Below are 15,808 nucleotides of genomic sequence, written 5' to 3'. Positions count from 1 at the left end.
GGGAAGAGAGAGAAACGAGGGGAAGATGAGAGACGAGGGGAGAGAGACAGGGAGAGACGGGTGGGAAGAGAAGGAGAGAGACAAGTGGGGGAAGAGAGAGGGAGAGGATCACCGGGTGGAAGAAGGAGAATGACACTGGGGGGAAGAGGGAGAGAGAGAGACGGGGGGGAAGATAGAGAGAGAGACGGGGGGAAGAGAAATGGACACCGGGAAGAGAGAGACACAGGGGGAAGAGAGAGAGAGGGACACGGAGGACGAGAGAGAGGGAGAGGGACATGGGGGGAAGAGAGAGAAACATGAGGGGAAGAGAGAGAAGGGGAGAGAGACAGGGAGAGACGGGTGGGAAGAGAAGGAGAGAGACAAGTGGGGGAAGAGAGGGAGAGGGTCACGGTGGGGAAGAATGAGAGAGACGGGGGGGAAGATAGAGAGAGAGACAGGGGGAAGAGAAATGGACACCGGGAAGAGAGAGACAGGGGGGAGAGGGATAGGGACATGGGGGAGAGGGACACGGGGATGAGAGAGTGACACAGGGGAAGAGAGAGAGACTTGGGGAAGAGAGGGAGATGGCCACGTGGGGGAAGAGAGAGAGACGGGGAAGAGAGAGAGACAGGGGGGAAGAGAGAGAGACATGGGGGGAAGAGAGAGAGACATGGGGGGAAGAGAGAGAGACATGGGGGGAAGAGAGGGAGACACACGGGGGTGAAGAGACACCAGGGGAGAGAGAGACAGGGGACAGAGAGGTAGACAGACATGGGGGGAAGAGAGAGAGCGAGACACATGGGAGAAGAGACACAGGGGGAGAGAGAGAGGTAGAGACACGGGGGGGATGAGAGAGAGAGACACGGGGGAAGAGAGAGAGACACGGGAAAGAGAGAGAGACAGGGGGGGAGAGAGAGAGACATGGGGGGAAGAGAGAGAGAGACCTGGGGGAAGAGAGAGATAGACACACCGGGGGATGAGATACAGAGGAGAGAGTGGGAGAGAGACATGGAGGGATAGAGAGAGAGAGAGACACGGGGGGAAGAGAGAGACACGGGGGAAGAGAGAGAGAGACATGGGGTGGAAGAGAGAGAGAGACGGGGGAAGAGAGAGAGAAACAGGGGGGAAGAGAGAGAGACACACAGGGGTGAAGAGAAACCAGGGGAGAGATAGACATGGGACAGAGAGGTAGAGACACACGGGGAAGAGACACAGGGGGAGAGAGAAGGTAGAGACACGGGGGAAGAGAGAGAGAGACACGGGGGAAAGAGAGAGAGAGAGACACGGGGGAAAGAGAGAGAGAGGACAGGGGAAGAGAGAGAGAGACATGGGGGAAGAGAGGGACACGGGGATAAGAGAGAGAGAGAGAGAGAGACACGGGGGAAGAGAGAGAGACACGGGGGGGGAGAGAGAGACACGGGGGAAGAGAGAGAGACACGGGGGAAGAGAGAGAGAGAAATGAGGAAGAGAGAGAGACAGGGGGAAGAGAGAGAGAGAGAGACACACTGGGGTGAAGAGACACCAGGGGGACAGAGAGACAGGGGACAGAGAGGTAGAGAGACATGGGGGGAAGAGAGAGAGCGAGACACACGGGGAAGAGACACCAGGGGGAGAGAGAGACGGGGGAGAGAGAAAGGGACAGGGGGAAGAGAGAGAGAGACAGACACAGGGGGAAAAAATAGAGACAGGGGGGAAGAGAGAGAGGGAGACACAGGGGGAAGAGAGAGAGAGACACGGGGGAAGAGAGAGACAGGGGGATGAGAGAGAGAGAGAGACGGGGGGAAGAGAGAGACAGGGGGATGAGAGAGAGAGAGACACGGGGGGAAGAGAGAGAGACACGGGGGGAAGAGAGAGAGAGAGAGACATGGGGGGAGGAGAGAGAGAAACACGGGGGAAGAGAGAGCGAGAGAGACATGGGGGGAAGAGAGAGAGCGAGGCACACGTGGGAAGAGACACATGGGGAGAGAGAGAGAATTGACAGGGGGAAGAGAGAGACAGACACGGGGGAAGAGAGAGAGAGAGAGACACACCGAGGGATGAGATGCAGAGGTGAGAGAGAGGGAGAGAGACACGGGGGGAAGAGAGAGAGACACAGAGGAAGAGAGAGAGAGAGACAGGGGAAGATAAAGAGAGAGGAACACGGGGGAAGAGAGAGAGAGAGACACAGGGGAAGATAAAGAGAGAGGAACACGCGGGAAGAGAGAGAGAGACACAGGGGAAGAGAAAGACAGGGGGATGAGAGAGAGAGAGAGACGGGGGGAAGAGAGAGACAGGGGGATGAGAGAGAGAGAGACACGGGGGGAAGAGAGAGAGACACGGGGGGAGAAGAGAGAGAGAGAGAGACATGGGGGAGGAGAGAGAGAAACACGGGGGGAAGAGAGAGCGAGAGAGACATGGGGGGAAGAGAGAGAGCGAGGCACACGTTGGAAGAGACACAGGGGGAGAGAGAGAGAATTGACAGGGGGAAGAGAGAGACAGACACGGGGGAAGAGAGAGAGAGAGACACACCGAGGGATGAGATGCAGGGGTGAGAGAGAGGGAGAGAGACACGGGGGGAAGAGAGAGAGACACAGAGGAGAGAGAGACAGAGACAGGGGAAGATAAGAGAGAGGAACACGGGGGGAAGAGAGAGAGAGAGACACAGGGGAAGATAAAGAGAGAGGAACACGGGGGGAAGAGAGAGAGAGACACAGGGGAAGAGAGAGAGAGACACAGGGGAACATAAAGAGAGAGAGAGACACAGGGGAAGAAAGAGAGAGGAACACGGGGGGAAGAGAGACAGAGAGAGACACAGGGGAAGATAAAGAGAGAGAGAGAGACACAGGGGAAGAGAGAGAGACACGGGAAATAAAGAGAGAGAGAGAGAGACACAGGGGAAGATAAAGAGAGAGGAACACGGGGGGAAGAGAGAGAGAGAGAGACACAGGGGAAGATAAAGAGAGAGAGAGAGACACAGGGGAAGAGAGAGAGAGACCAGGTGGGAGGAATGGGAGGCGGAGGAAGAGAGAGAGACGGGGGAGGAGAGAGAGACGAGAGGAAGAGAGAGAGACACAGGGGAAGAGAGAGAGAGACACGGGGGGACGAGAGAGACTGGTTGGGAAGAGAGAGAGTGGGACACGGGGGGGAAAGAGAGAGGGAGAGAGACACAGGGGAAGAGAGAGAAACACGAGGGGAAGAGAGAGAAGGGGAGAGAGACAGGGAGAGACGGGTGGGAAGAGAAGGAGAGAGACAAGTGGGGGAAGAGAGGGAGAGGATCACGGTGTGGAAGAAGGAGAATGACACTGGGGGGAAGAGGGAGAGAGAGAGACGGGGGGGAAGATAGAGAGAGAGACGGGGGGAAGAGAAATGGACACCGGGAAGAGAGAGACACAGGGGGAAGAGAGAGAGAGGGACACGGAGGACGAGAGAGAGGGAGAGGGACATGGGGGAAGAGAGAGAAACATGAGGGGAAGAGAGAGAAGGGGAGAGAGACAGGGAGAGACGGGTGGGAAGAGAAGGAGAGAGACAAGTGGGGGAAGAGAGGGAGAGGGTCACGGTGGGGAAGAATGAGAGAGACCGGGGGGGAAGATAGAGAGAGAGACAGGGGGAAGAGAAATGGACACCGGGAAGAGAGAGACAGGGGGAGAGGGATAGGGACATGGGGGAGAGGGACACGGGGATGAGAGAGTGACACAGGGGAAGAGAGAGAGACTTGGGGAAGAGAGGGAGATGGCCACGTGGGGGAAGAGAGAGAGACGGGGAAGAGAGATGAGACAGGGGGGAAGAGAGAGAGACATGGGGGAAGAGAGAGAGACATGGGGGAAGAGAGAGAGACATGGGGGGAAGAGAGGGAGACACACGGGGGTGAAGAGACACCAGGGGAGAGAGAGACAGGGGACAGAGAGGTAGACAGACATGGGGGGAAGATAGAGAGAGCGAGACACATGGGAGAAGAGACACAGGGGGAGAGAGAGAGGTAGAGACACGGGGGGGATGAGAGAGAGAGACACGGGGGAAGAGAGAGAGACACGGGAAAGAGAGAGAGACAGGGGGGGAGAGAGAGAGACATGGGGGGAAGAGAGAGAGAGACCTGGGGGAAGAGAGAGATAGACACACCGGGGGATGAGATACAGAGGAGAGAGTGGGAGAGAGACATGGAGGGATAGAGAGAGAGAGAGACACGGGGGGAAGAGAGAGACACGGGGGAAGAGAGAGAGAGACATGGGGTGGAAGAGAGAGAGAGACGGGGGAAGAGAGAGAGAAACAGGGGGGAAGAGAGAGAGACACACAGGGGTGAAGAGAAACCAGGGGGAGAGATAGACATGGGACAGAGAGGTAGAGACACACGGGGGAAGAGACACAGGGGGAGAGAGAAGGTAGAGACACGGGGGAAGAGAGAGAGAGACACGGGGGAAAGAGAGAGAGAGAGACACGGGGGAAAGAGAGAGAGAGACAGGGGAAGAGAGAGAGAGACATGGGGGAAGAGAGGGACACGGGGATAAGAGAGAGAGAGAGAGAGAGACACGGGGGAAGAGAGAGAGACACGGGGGGGGAGAGAGAGACACGGGGGAAGAGAGAGAGACACGGGGGAAGAGAGAGAGAGAAATGAGGAAGAGAGAGAGACAGGGGGAAGAGAGAGAGAGAGAGACACACTGGGGTGAAGAGACACCAGGGGGACAGAGAGACAGGGGACAGAGAGGTAGAGAGACATGGGGGAAGAGAGAGAGCGAGACACACGGGGGAAGAGACACCAGGGGGAGAGAGAGACGGGGGGAGAGAGAAAGGGACAGGGGGAAGAGAGAGAGAGACAGACACAGGGGGAAAAAATAGAGACAGGGGGGAAGAGAGAGAGGGAGACACAGGGGGAAGAGAGAGAGAGACACGGGGGGAAGAGAGAGACAGGGGGATGAGAGAGAGAGAGAGACGGGGGGAAGAGAGAGACAGGGGGATGAGAGAGAGAGAGACACGGGGGGAAGAGAGAGAGACACGGGGGAAGAGAGAGAGAGAGAGACATGGGGGAGGAGAGAGAGAAACACGGGGGAAGAGAGAGCGAGAGAGACATGGGGGGAAGAGAGAGAGCGAGGCACACGTGGGAAGAGACACATGGGGAGAGAGAGAGAATTGACAGGGGGAAGAGAGAGACAGGACACGGGGGAAGAGAGAGAGAGAGAGACACACCGAGGGATGAGATGCAGAGGTGAGAGAGAGGGAGAGAGACACGGGGGGAAGGAGGAGAGAGACACAGAGGAAGAGAGAGAGAGAGACAGGGGGAGATAAAGAGAGAGGAACACGGGGGGAAGAGAGAGAGAGAGACACAGGGGAAGATAAAGAGAGAGGAACACGGGGGAAGAGAGAGAGAGATCACAGGGGAAGAGAAAGACAGGGGGATGAGAGAGAGAGAGAGAACGGGGGGAAGAGAGAGACAGGGGGATGAGAGAGAGAGAGACACGAGGGGGAAGAGAGAGAGACACGGGGGGAAGAGGAGAGAGAGAGAGACATGGGGGGAGGAGAGAGAGAAACACGGGGGGAAGAGAGAGCGAGAGAGACATGGGGGAAGAGAGAGAGCGAGGCACACGTGGGAAGAGACACCAGGGGGAGAAGAGAGAGAATTGACAGGGGGAAGAGAGAGAGCAGACACGGGGGAAGAGAGGAGAGAGAAGGACACACCGAGGGATGAGATGCAGGGGTGAGAGAGAGGGAGAGAGACACGGGGGGAAGAGAGAGAGACACAGAGGAAAGAGAGAGACAGAGACAGGGGAAGATAAAGAGAGAGGAACACGGGGGGAAAGAGAGAGAGAGAGAGACACAGGGGAAGATAAAGAGAGAGGAACACGGGGGGAAGAGAGAGAGAGACACAGGGGAAGAGAGAGAGAGACACAGGGGAACATAAAGAGAGAGAGAGACACAGGGGAAGAAAGAGAGAGGAACACGGGGGGAAGAGAGACAGAGAGAGACACAGGGAAGATAAAGAGAGAGAGAGAGACACAGGGGAAGAGAGAGAGACACGGGAAATAAAGAGAGAGAGAGAGAGACACAGGGGAAGATAAAGAGAGAGGAACACGGGGGGAAGAGAGAGAGAGAGAGACACAGGGGAAGATAAAGAGAGAGAGAGAGACACAGGGGAAGAGAGAGAGAGACCAGGTGGGAGGAATGGGAGGCGGGAGGAAGAGAGAGAGACGGGGGAGGAGAGAGAGACGAGAGGAAGAGAGAGAGACACAGGGGAAGAGAGAGAGAGACACGGGGGGACGAGAGAGACTGGTTGGGAAGAGAGAGAGTGGGACACGGGGGAAAGAGAGAGGGAGAGAGACACAGGGGAAGAGAGAGAGAGACACGGGGGAAGGAGAGGGAGAGTGGGGAGAGAGAGTGCAACACGAGGCGAGAGAGACACGTGGGAGGAGAGATGAAAGGGAGGGACTGGGAGGGAGAGAGACATGGGGGGGAAAACTGGGAGAGAGAGCGACGGAGAGATTGAGTGGTAGCGAGGAAGAGAGAGGGTTAGGAGCCTCACCATAACACACTCATCCCTCCCCGACTCTGAAGTCTGAACCTCGTCCAAATCGTATTTATTCACAGGATAAAGCCTGCCAGCTGTCACACATTTTCAACAGATTCCACGGGACCTAGATGGGGCTCTAAAATACATTCCTTCGCCATTACACAACGGCTAAAAGGAATTACCGCTAACATTTGATATTGTGGAAGTGGGAAATTTGCTACCCAGACCATGCCCAAAGCACTCCGGAACTCGGGGTCATGGATTTATTATCTGAGATGGCCTCCAAAGGTCACCAGGATCTGTTTTTCCCCCAGTGTTCCAGCAAAACCCTAGAGCCCAAAGTGTGCTTGTGCTATTCATTAACACTGTACAGCTTTGTATGGGGGACTCGCTGGGGCAGAAGACACATGTTACTGTTGCTCTATGGGTATTTGTCATAGAAACGACATGTCTGGTCAGTGCCATTCTCAGCTGTTGTCGTAGTATGCCGATGCTTCCCAGCCAATCCCAGAGTAACAATGGCCACATAAACAGGATGCTTAAAATGTGAGATTACACATGTGTTTGAGAGAAACTCCAGTTCACCACAGTTTTACGGGCTTTAGGTCCTTAGTGGCATCAGTTCAATTTAAGAGTGTGCTTGAAAAGTTAAGACTCAAAGATATTTATGACGCAATGCTCCCCCTTCTGGGTTGCATCTAATTAAATGGTGTATATCTAATGATATGAAACACAGAATCTTACAATGTTTGCCAAGGAATAAGCTGTGTACTTTTTCTTAGGTTTGCTTCGAGCTTTCTGTTATGGGAAATAGTATTATTTAATTAATCAGATGAATATTATGCATATGCGAGATGTCAAACTGTGTTATAAAAGTACTAATTTGGGATATTAGCCTGTTTGTAGCATCTCTTGTTCAGACTATGGAGAGTTGTAAAATGTTACTCAAGTGAGGCATCAGAGTAGAAGAGGCGAAGAGAGGATTTACTCCGCCCAAAATCTGTCCATGTGAGATAAGCCCATTTTTGTAAGTAGGTTTTATGAGAGCATGTTGAATTACGTGAGGCTCATTTGATCGAATAGAAGTTATTCCATGTTTAGGCTCTTTCAAACGTTTACTGATTTATAAGTTGATGCTCGTGGCACTTGGGCAACTTTGAGAAAAACAATTTAGAAATGTCTGCTGTTCACAAGCGTATCTGCCCTCTCATTGGCTAGAATGGTCCCAGCTGATCTCACCTCTTTTTAGTGGTTTTAAACAGGTACTTTTATTTAAGAACACGTTATCAAACATTTATATCAGAACAATATTTTCCTTAGTTTTCTTCCTTTACTGTCCCATGATGTAAAATGTCGAAACATTGGTGTTTCAAAACATCTGCCACCATTTTTAGCAGTGGTATTACACTTTCTTTAACCTTTTATAAAATATGGATTGCTATATTAATTTATTTTTATTTCACCTTTATTTAACCAGGTAGGCAACTTGAGAACAAGTTCTCATTTACAATTGCGACCTGGCAAAGATAAAGCAAAGCAGTTTGACACATAGGGAATACACATTTATAGAAAGGTTCAGCCTTGCACATCCAGCACCAAAATAATTGACCACAATTTTAAAAAAAAGATTGATTTGAAAATAAAGTCCAGATGTCTCACGTTTGGCAAGCGTCACAGACTTCAGTGTAGATGATCCGTCTGTGTATTCAGTGTTTCCATGACTAGGGCTGATTGCCTTAGTCATTTCAGGCTACCCCCTGACCTGATGATGATGGCCTTCTTAGTCATTTCAGGCTATTCCCTGACCTGACTTCCAGGAAGCGGGGAACTATGCTAGTTCCTGCGTCACTCAGTTAGTCAACCCAGCAGCATCAAATTAAAGCTCTGGGAGACACATGCATTATATCCTCCCCCTGACATGACTGTTTCATTTCCTGTCCTGTTTAAGAAAGACTGTAATGCATTTTCATTTATACTGAATGAAAATAGAAATGCAACATGTAAAGTGTTGGTTCCATGTTTCATGAGCTGAAATAAAAGATCCCAGAAAAGATGATTTCTCTAAAATGTTGTGCACAAATTTGTTTGTGCACAACATTTTAGCATTTCTCCTTTGCCAAGATCCATCCATCTGACAGGTGTGGTATATAAAAAAAATGATTAAACAGCATTATCATTACACAGGTGCACCTTAGTGCTGGGGGCAATAAAAGGCCACTCTAAAATGTGAAGTTTTGAAGGAGCGTGCAATTGGCATGCTGACTGCAGGAATATTCACCTGTGCAATTGCCAAAGAATTGAATCTTAATTTCTCTACCATAAGCCGCCTCCGTCATTTTAGAGAATTTGGCAGTACGTCCAACTGGTCTCACAACCGTAAACAACATGTACGCCAGCCCAGGACCTCCACATCCGGATTCCTGTGGGATCGTCGGAGAAAAGACACCCGGACAGCTGATGAAACTGTGGGTTTGCACAACCTGTTAGAATACCGTCTCAGGGAAGCTCATCTGTGTGTGCTCGTCGTCCTCATCAGGGTCTTGACCTGACTGCATTTCGCCATCGTAACCGAATTCAGTGGGCAAATGCTCACCTTCGATGGCCACTGGCACGTTGGAGTAGTGTGCTCTTCACAGATGAATCCCAGTTCCAACTGTACCGGGTAGATGGCAGACCGTGTGTAACACTATCGTTTCGGAATGGAACCTTCAAGCACTAATACAAAATGTTCTTAAGGCAACAACTCAACATTATGTAAGTGCGGACAAAGAGTAATCTTGGCTACTGACAGTAACACAAGCATTATATAACTATGATATATATATAGTTGAAGTCGGAGGTTTACATACACCTTAGCCAAATATATTTCAATTCAGTTTTTCACAATTCCTGACATTTAATCCTAGTAAAAATTCCCTGTTTTAGGTCAGTTAGGATCACCACTTCATTTAAAAAATTTGAAATGTCTGAATAATTGTAGAGAGAGAATGATTTATTTAAGCTTTTATTCATTTCATCACATTCCCAGTGGGTCAGAAGTTTACATACACTCAATTTGTATTTGGTAGCATTGCCTTTAAATTGTTTAACTTGGGTCAAATGTTTCGGGTAGCCTTCCACAAGTTTACCACAATAAGTTGGGTGAATTTTGGCCCATTCCTCCTGACAGAGCTGGTGTAACTGAGTCTGGTTTGTAATTCTCCTTGCTCGCACACACTTTTTCAGTTATGCCCACACAGATTCTATAGGATGAGTTCAGGGCTTTGTGATGGCCACTCCAATACCTTGACTTTGTTGTCCTTAAGCCATTTTGCCACAACTTTGGAAGTATGCTTGGGGTCATTGTCCATTTGGAAGACCCATTTGCAAACAAGCGTTAACTTCCTGACTGATGTCTTGAGATGTTGCTTCAATATATCCACATAATTTTCCTTTGTCATGAAGCCATCTATTTTGTGAAGTGCACCAGTCTCCCCTGCAGCAAAGTACCTCCACAACATGATGCTGCCATCCTTGTACTTCACGGTTGGGATGGTGTTCTTCGGCTTGCAAGCATTCCCCTTTTCCCTTCAAACATAACGATGGTCATTATGGCCAAACAGTTCTATTTTTGTTTCATCAGACCAGAGGACATTTCTCCAAAAAGTACGATCTTTGACCCCATGTGCAGTGTCAAACAGTAGTCTGGCTTTTTTATGGCGGTTTTGGAGCAGTGGCTTCTTCCTTCCCGAGCGGCCTTTCAGGTTATGTCGATATAGGACTTGTTTAACTGTGGATATAGATATGTTGTACCTGTTTCCACCAGCATCTTCACAAGGTCCTTTGCTGTTGTTCTGGGATTGATTTGCACTTTTCGCACCAAAGTACATTAATCTCTAGGAGGCAGAACGTGTCTCCTTCCTGAGCGGTATGACGGCTGCGTGGTCTCATGTACAGATGAACGTGGTACCTTCAGGCGTTTGGAAATTGCTCCAAAGGATGAACCAGACTTGTGGAGGTCTACATTATTTTTCTGAGGTCTTGGCTGATTTCTGTTGATTTTCCCATAATGTCAAGCAAAGAGGCCCTGAGTTTGAAGGTAGGCCTTGAAATACATCCACAGGTACACCTCCAATTGACTTAAATGATTTCAATTAGCCAATCAGAAGCTTCTAAAGCCATGACATCATTTTCTGGAATTTTCTAAGCTGTTTGAAGGCACAGTCAACTAAGTGTATGTAAACTTCTGACCCACTGGAATTGTGATACAGTGAATTATAAGTGAAATAATCTGTCTGTAAACAATTGTTGGAAAAATGACTTGTGTCATGCGCAAAGTAGATTCCCTAACCGACTTTACAAAACTATAGTTTGTTAACAAGAAATTTGTGGAGTGGTTGAAAAACGAGTTTCAAATGACTCCAACCTCAGTGTATGTAAACTTGTATACACTACCGTTCAAAGATTTGGGGTCACTTAGAAATGTCCTTGTTTTTTGTCCATTAAAATGACATCAAATTGATCAGTCTCGACATCACAGACTGGCCAATAAAAAGAAAAGATTAAGATGGGCAAAAGAACACAGACACTGGACAGAGGAACTCTGCCTAGAAGGCCAGTATCCCGGAGCCGCCTCTTCACTGTTGACGTTATTTTAATGGACAAGAAATGTTATTTTCTTTAAAAAACAAGGACATTTCTAAGTGACCCAAAACGTTTGAATGGTAGTTTATATATAATTCTGCCTCAAATAGGTGTTTGTGGCAGAATTAGGTTTGCTATTGGTTAATGAGTGGTCAATATTAAGACCAGCTATACTAGAACGAATATTGTTAGCAACAAACTCATTGACATTAATATCCTCAACCATCACAACACCTGATATTAAAAGAAGCCATGCCAAATGACTATAACACCTTGTCAGGTTCCAGTACTTCTCTTGAAGCCTCTGGGCTTGGTTCTTAGTTTTCCTTTTGTCTAAACAAGGCAATGGACAAGTCTGTCATTTGACCGTCTCCCAGAGCTGTGTACACTCCAGATCTAGCCATAACAGACGATGATTCATCCGTTTGGAAACTAGGTTAGAGCACAATAGTCTCTTCATAAAGCCAGACACCGCCAGATAATATGCTTGAAGTGGATATGTAAGCATTAGGTGCCAAGCTGCAGAATTTTCATTCCAAAGATATGTTGCATTAGTGGTGTTTTAGTTGTTTGACTTTTGATTAGTTTTGATGAGGAATTCTAATCATATATATTGTCTAAGTTTCTTCTTTTCCAATAGCTGTATCAGGCTAATAGTGTAGCCTAGTGTGTTAGGGTTATATCAGGTGATTTCTGAATCATGCATCACAACCTGTTAACGGAAGATCCTACTTTGAACCATTTCAACTGGAAAATACCAGTGGATGACAGCTAAGGCTCGTTTTAGTTAGTATATTGGCAATGTTGTGTACACAGCAGTGAACACCTTGCTTATTAAACATACCAACAACCTTGACAGTGTCGCCCGTAGACCAGGCAGGGAGGAGGGCTTTTCATAAATATTTTAAGAAGCTCACTCCAATTTATATCCCTTCTCCCCAGTGAGTCAACACCCATCTCAATGTCTGCCTGGCTGTTTCTCTCTCTATATGAAGTACCACCTAGCCGCACTCCGTGACCGGTCTACCTGACAGTGAGGAAATTCAATGTTAAATATTTACCATTCCCCTGATATGTGACCCCTCATTCCAGCTGTGATGGGTAACAGCCACATTCCTTTGTGAATAAGTTGATCTGGGTGCTTTTTCCTGACAGTGCTTTTGAAGATGGTCAGTGGCTTAGACATCAACCTAAATCTCCACCTAAATCTCTGTCACATAATACACTAACATGCCACGTGTGTCACAAGCTGGGGATGAAACTAACCAGCTATACTTAAAAAACAAGGGTGCTAAAGGTGATGAATTTCCAACAAAGTGCTGTACTGTTTACTCTCCGTCTATGGTATCTTAAAGGGGGTTACTATGCACACAGAAATTATATCTGTAATAAATACAATCCAAAAAGACAGGAAAACGGAACTTGTCACTAAAATGTTGATACTGTTTTTTTTTACTGTCAAGTTGGAGATTTTAAACCAGTTTTTACTTCAGTCAATATTTGACTGGCTCTTGATTGCCTCTATATGTAATGTGCTATTGTGTAAAAGCCCGCCACCATGGAGGTTAGGGCGTTGGGTCAGTAACTGAAAGGTCACCGGTATGAATACCCAAGCCGACAAGGTGAAAATCTGTCGACGTGCCCTTGATCAAGGCACTTAACCCTAATTTGCTCCAGAGGCGCCGTTCTACTATGGCTGACCCTGTAAAAGAGCACATTTCACTGCACCTATTTGGTGTGTGACAATAAAACATAAATATTGGTTAGTATTGTTCGCCGTTAGATGTTTTGGGGCCCGTAGGTGTAGGACCTATAAGTGGTATATGATCATGAGTTTATCATTATTTCCTGCCATCACATCAATTCAATGATATCTTTTCATATGAACATTGCATAATGGTTTTACATTGAATCCATAATGACCTTTTAACTGGCTTGTACATCCATTAAATTCACATTTTTAACCAAATTCATTAATGGGAAAAATATTATATCTGAGGCAACAACATGACCAGACTTAAATATTACTTTAGTGGAAGTAATGGAAGTTGTCTGATTTCACAATTCCCAGTACAAAGCAACGTCATGCCCCATGTCTCCACCTAGTACTAATATAACCTTTTGTGCAGTGTGACTGTATAAATGCCACAGTGGGAAATGTCTGACACCCGTATTAATGGAGAGAAAAATAGTTTTGAAGCGACCCTGAATCAATACAACTGCAGCAAGAAGCATTTTACAGCTGGTTTATTGTGGCTATGCTGCTGTTTAAGCTGTCTTTCATGTCAAAAGTCTCTTCCTGCTTACAAATCACCAGGAAGCAATTCTCTGGCCATGCTGCTGTGGCCTAAGCCCCTCCAGGGGTTCCTCTCTTTGATCACCTTATCAGCGGCCATCAAGTAAAAAAAAAAGGAGAACTCACTGAGATAAGCTCGTGTTCTAGTCTGAGAAAAATGCCCCTTCTGAGAAAAAAGCCCCCCTCTTCCATGTCCCCCCTTTGTTCTTCCCTCTGTTCCTTCTGTGCGACTGGGAACAAACCATCTCAGCAAGGGGGAGGTTGGGACAGTGGTGGATTGTTTGGGGTGTGCTTCACTGGTGATGTCTTGGCTCTGCTAACAAGGAAACCACAGAGATAAACAAATTGATTAGTCAATACAACAATGACCATACCCCTTTTCCCCCTCCAGACAAGTAAGCATTTCGTTGGACGGTGCATACCAGGGATCATCAACCAGATTCAGCCGCAGGCAGATATATATTTTTTTTTTCTTGAGCGAATGGTTGTCAGGCTGGAACATAATTACAACTAATTTATGGACTGCAAATTGACCGCAATAAGGTCAAACAGATAAAACATTTGACTCAAACATAATAATTGAAAACCTTGCTTACATTTGTATACGATCACATCTCTCTTATGTGTGGGAATCATTGGGAACAGATTTCAACATTTTAAAATCACTGAGCTGTTATTTTATTTTCATTGCTAGACAAAAGACAAAGAAAAGAAAACTAGGAAATCATTATTTTAGCATCACTATTTTCTTTTCTCAGGAAACTTGTGGGGCCAAATAAAAAAAACATGGACCAAATTCGGGCCTGCGGGCCGCCAGTTGAGGATCCCTGCTGTATACAATGTGTATCCCGTACATACGACTATAATGCCTAGAGATCCACTTTATCCCACCAGAACGAGCTTGTGGATAGACACCCATGTTTATAGGCATATAGGCCATGACACAGAGAAGGCATCTACTTACTAGTAAATAAATGATACACTCTCCAGACAGTTCTAAACACCAGCAGAACTACTACTACTGATTCAGAGGGGTTGGGTTAAATGTGAAAGACATGTTTCAGTTGAATGCATTCAGTTGTGCAACTGACTAGGTATCTCCTTTCCCTTTTCCCTTCCCTACACCACTGAACACTAAACTTATATTACCCTAGCAATTGTTAAACTCTGTATTATACTACTACCAACCATAGATAAGTAGCAGCTTTGAGTGTCCATATTTCCCCTGAACACCACTGTCACACTCTGTCCCACAACCTGAGCAGCCAGACCAGTTGCCACCTCTCCCAGTTTTTAAGACGTGCTTAATTGGCTGCTTGGAGTGCCTGAGGAGGCTGTTAGTTATGACCCCCCCTCCCAGTGTTCCCCTTATCAGTCCAGGATATCATTGGACACCTCCAGTCCAGTGGCCATTAACCAAGCCACAGAGCCCCACTGGAGCCAGAAGAGGATCCAGGGGTCAGCTCTCCGGACCCCTATAACCCCAGTACTGCAGCAGAGGAAACCGAAGCAAACACTCCCCCAAGTTAAGCAGCCACTGCAGTCCGGACTCCTGTGGCGTCTCGCTGTTCCAGCCTCGCTCAAATTGATTTACCCAGTTTTTGAGCCCCCTCGGCCCATCTATTTCAGCCCGTCTGACAGTTTAACGTCGCCCTTTTCCGTGTTATTATATTGGTGCTGTGCTGCCAGAAACTATTGTGCTAATGAAAATTTAGGCCCAGACATACACTTTTTCACAGGATGTGCACCCAGCATGAAGGAATATCTTGAGCACATTTATAGCTTTGAGAGCACTCATTATTTGTAATGTTTGTTAGAGAGTTGGCTGCAAACAGGTTTTATGGACAGGAAACCACCTAATGGGTCTAGTCAGTATTGGAGACTTTCTTAAAGGAAGTGAATAGATGTTTTATCTGGCCTGGACTGTTTAGAAGAGACACCTTTTATGACGAAGAAGCTAACCAAGCTAAAGGCACTTTAGCAATGTGGGTGAACAAAAATATGTTGTTGTACAGGAACATATGCCCTATCTGAACATGTTACATTGTGGTGAAACAACAGTCTGTGATGCAGTACAGTAGAGTCAACGGCTAGGCCTGAAAATGTGTTAATGTCGACAATGGCCTTTCAGCTCCGATCAAAAGAACTTCCCTGCAGTACAAAAGTGATAACCGATGGCGAGAGATTAATTATCACATTGGTTCCCACAAGATGAGAGGCACGGGGGGAACCTTTTTGATGCATTCCAAGTTTAAATAAAAAGCTTCTGTTGAGTGCTCCACAAAGCTCTGTGTGTAAATATTGAATAATGAGACTCTTTCAAGTCCTCCGACTTTGTATCTGCCATGAAATGGCATTAATGGCAGCTTGTGGTTTACATCATTTGGACACATCGAGCACCATTACAGGAGATAGTTATTACTACCTTCGTAGGG

The 15,808-nt window shown here is 47.6% G+C and overlaps 1 long non-coding RNA gene across 2 annotated transcripts in view; it reads right to left on the bottom strand.

Moving 5' to 3' along the window:
- Nucleotides 1–13,307: 13,307 nt before the first annotated feature.
- The window catches only part of LOC116355005 (uncharacterized), a 98,161-nt gene continuing 95,660 nt past the window's right edge, over nucleotides 13,308–15,808 (bottom strand). Inside the window, exon 3 of one of the 2 annotated variants that reach the window (XR_004204217.1) lies at nucleotides 13,308–13,689. This is a non-coding gene — a long non-coding RNA (uncharacterized LOC116355005). The remainder of the gene's footprint in view (nucleotides 13,690–15,808) is intronic. The other variant, XR_004204218.1, reaches the window with a different exon arrangement.

The sequence above is a fragment of the Oncorhynchus kisutch genome, linkage group LG19 (assembly GCF_002021735.2).
Source record: "Oncorhynchus kisutch isolate 150728-3 linkage group LG19, Okis_V2, whole genome shotgun sequence".
Lineage (NCBI taxonomy): Eukaryota > Metazoa > Chordata > Actinopteri > Salmoniformes > Salmonidae > Oncorhynchus > Oncorhynchus kisutch.
The sequence above is the reverse complement of the archived record's forward strand: the minus strand, read 5'-3'. Positions and strand labels throughout refer to the sequence as shown.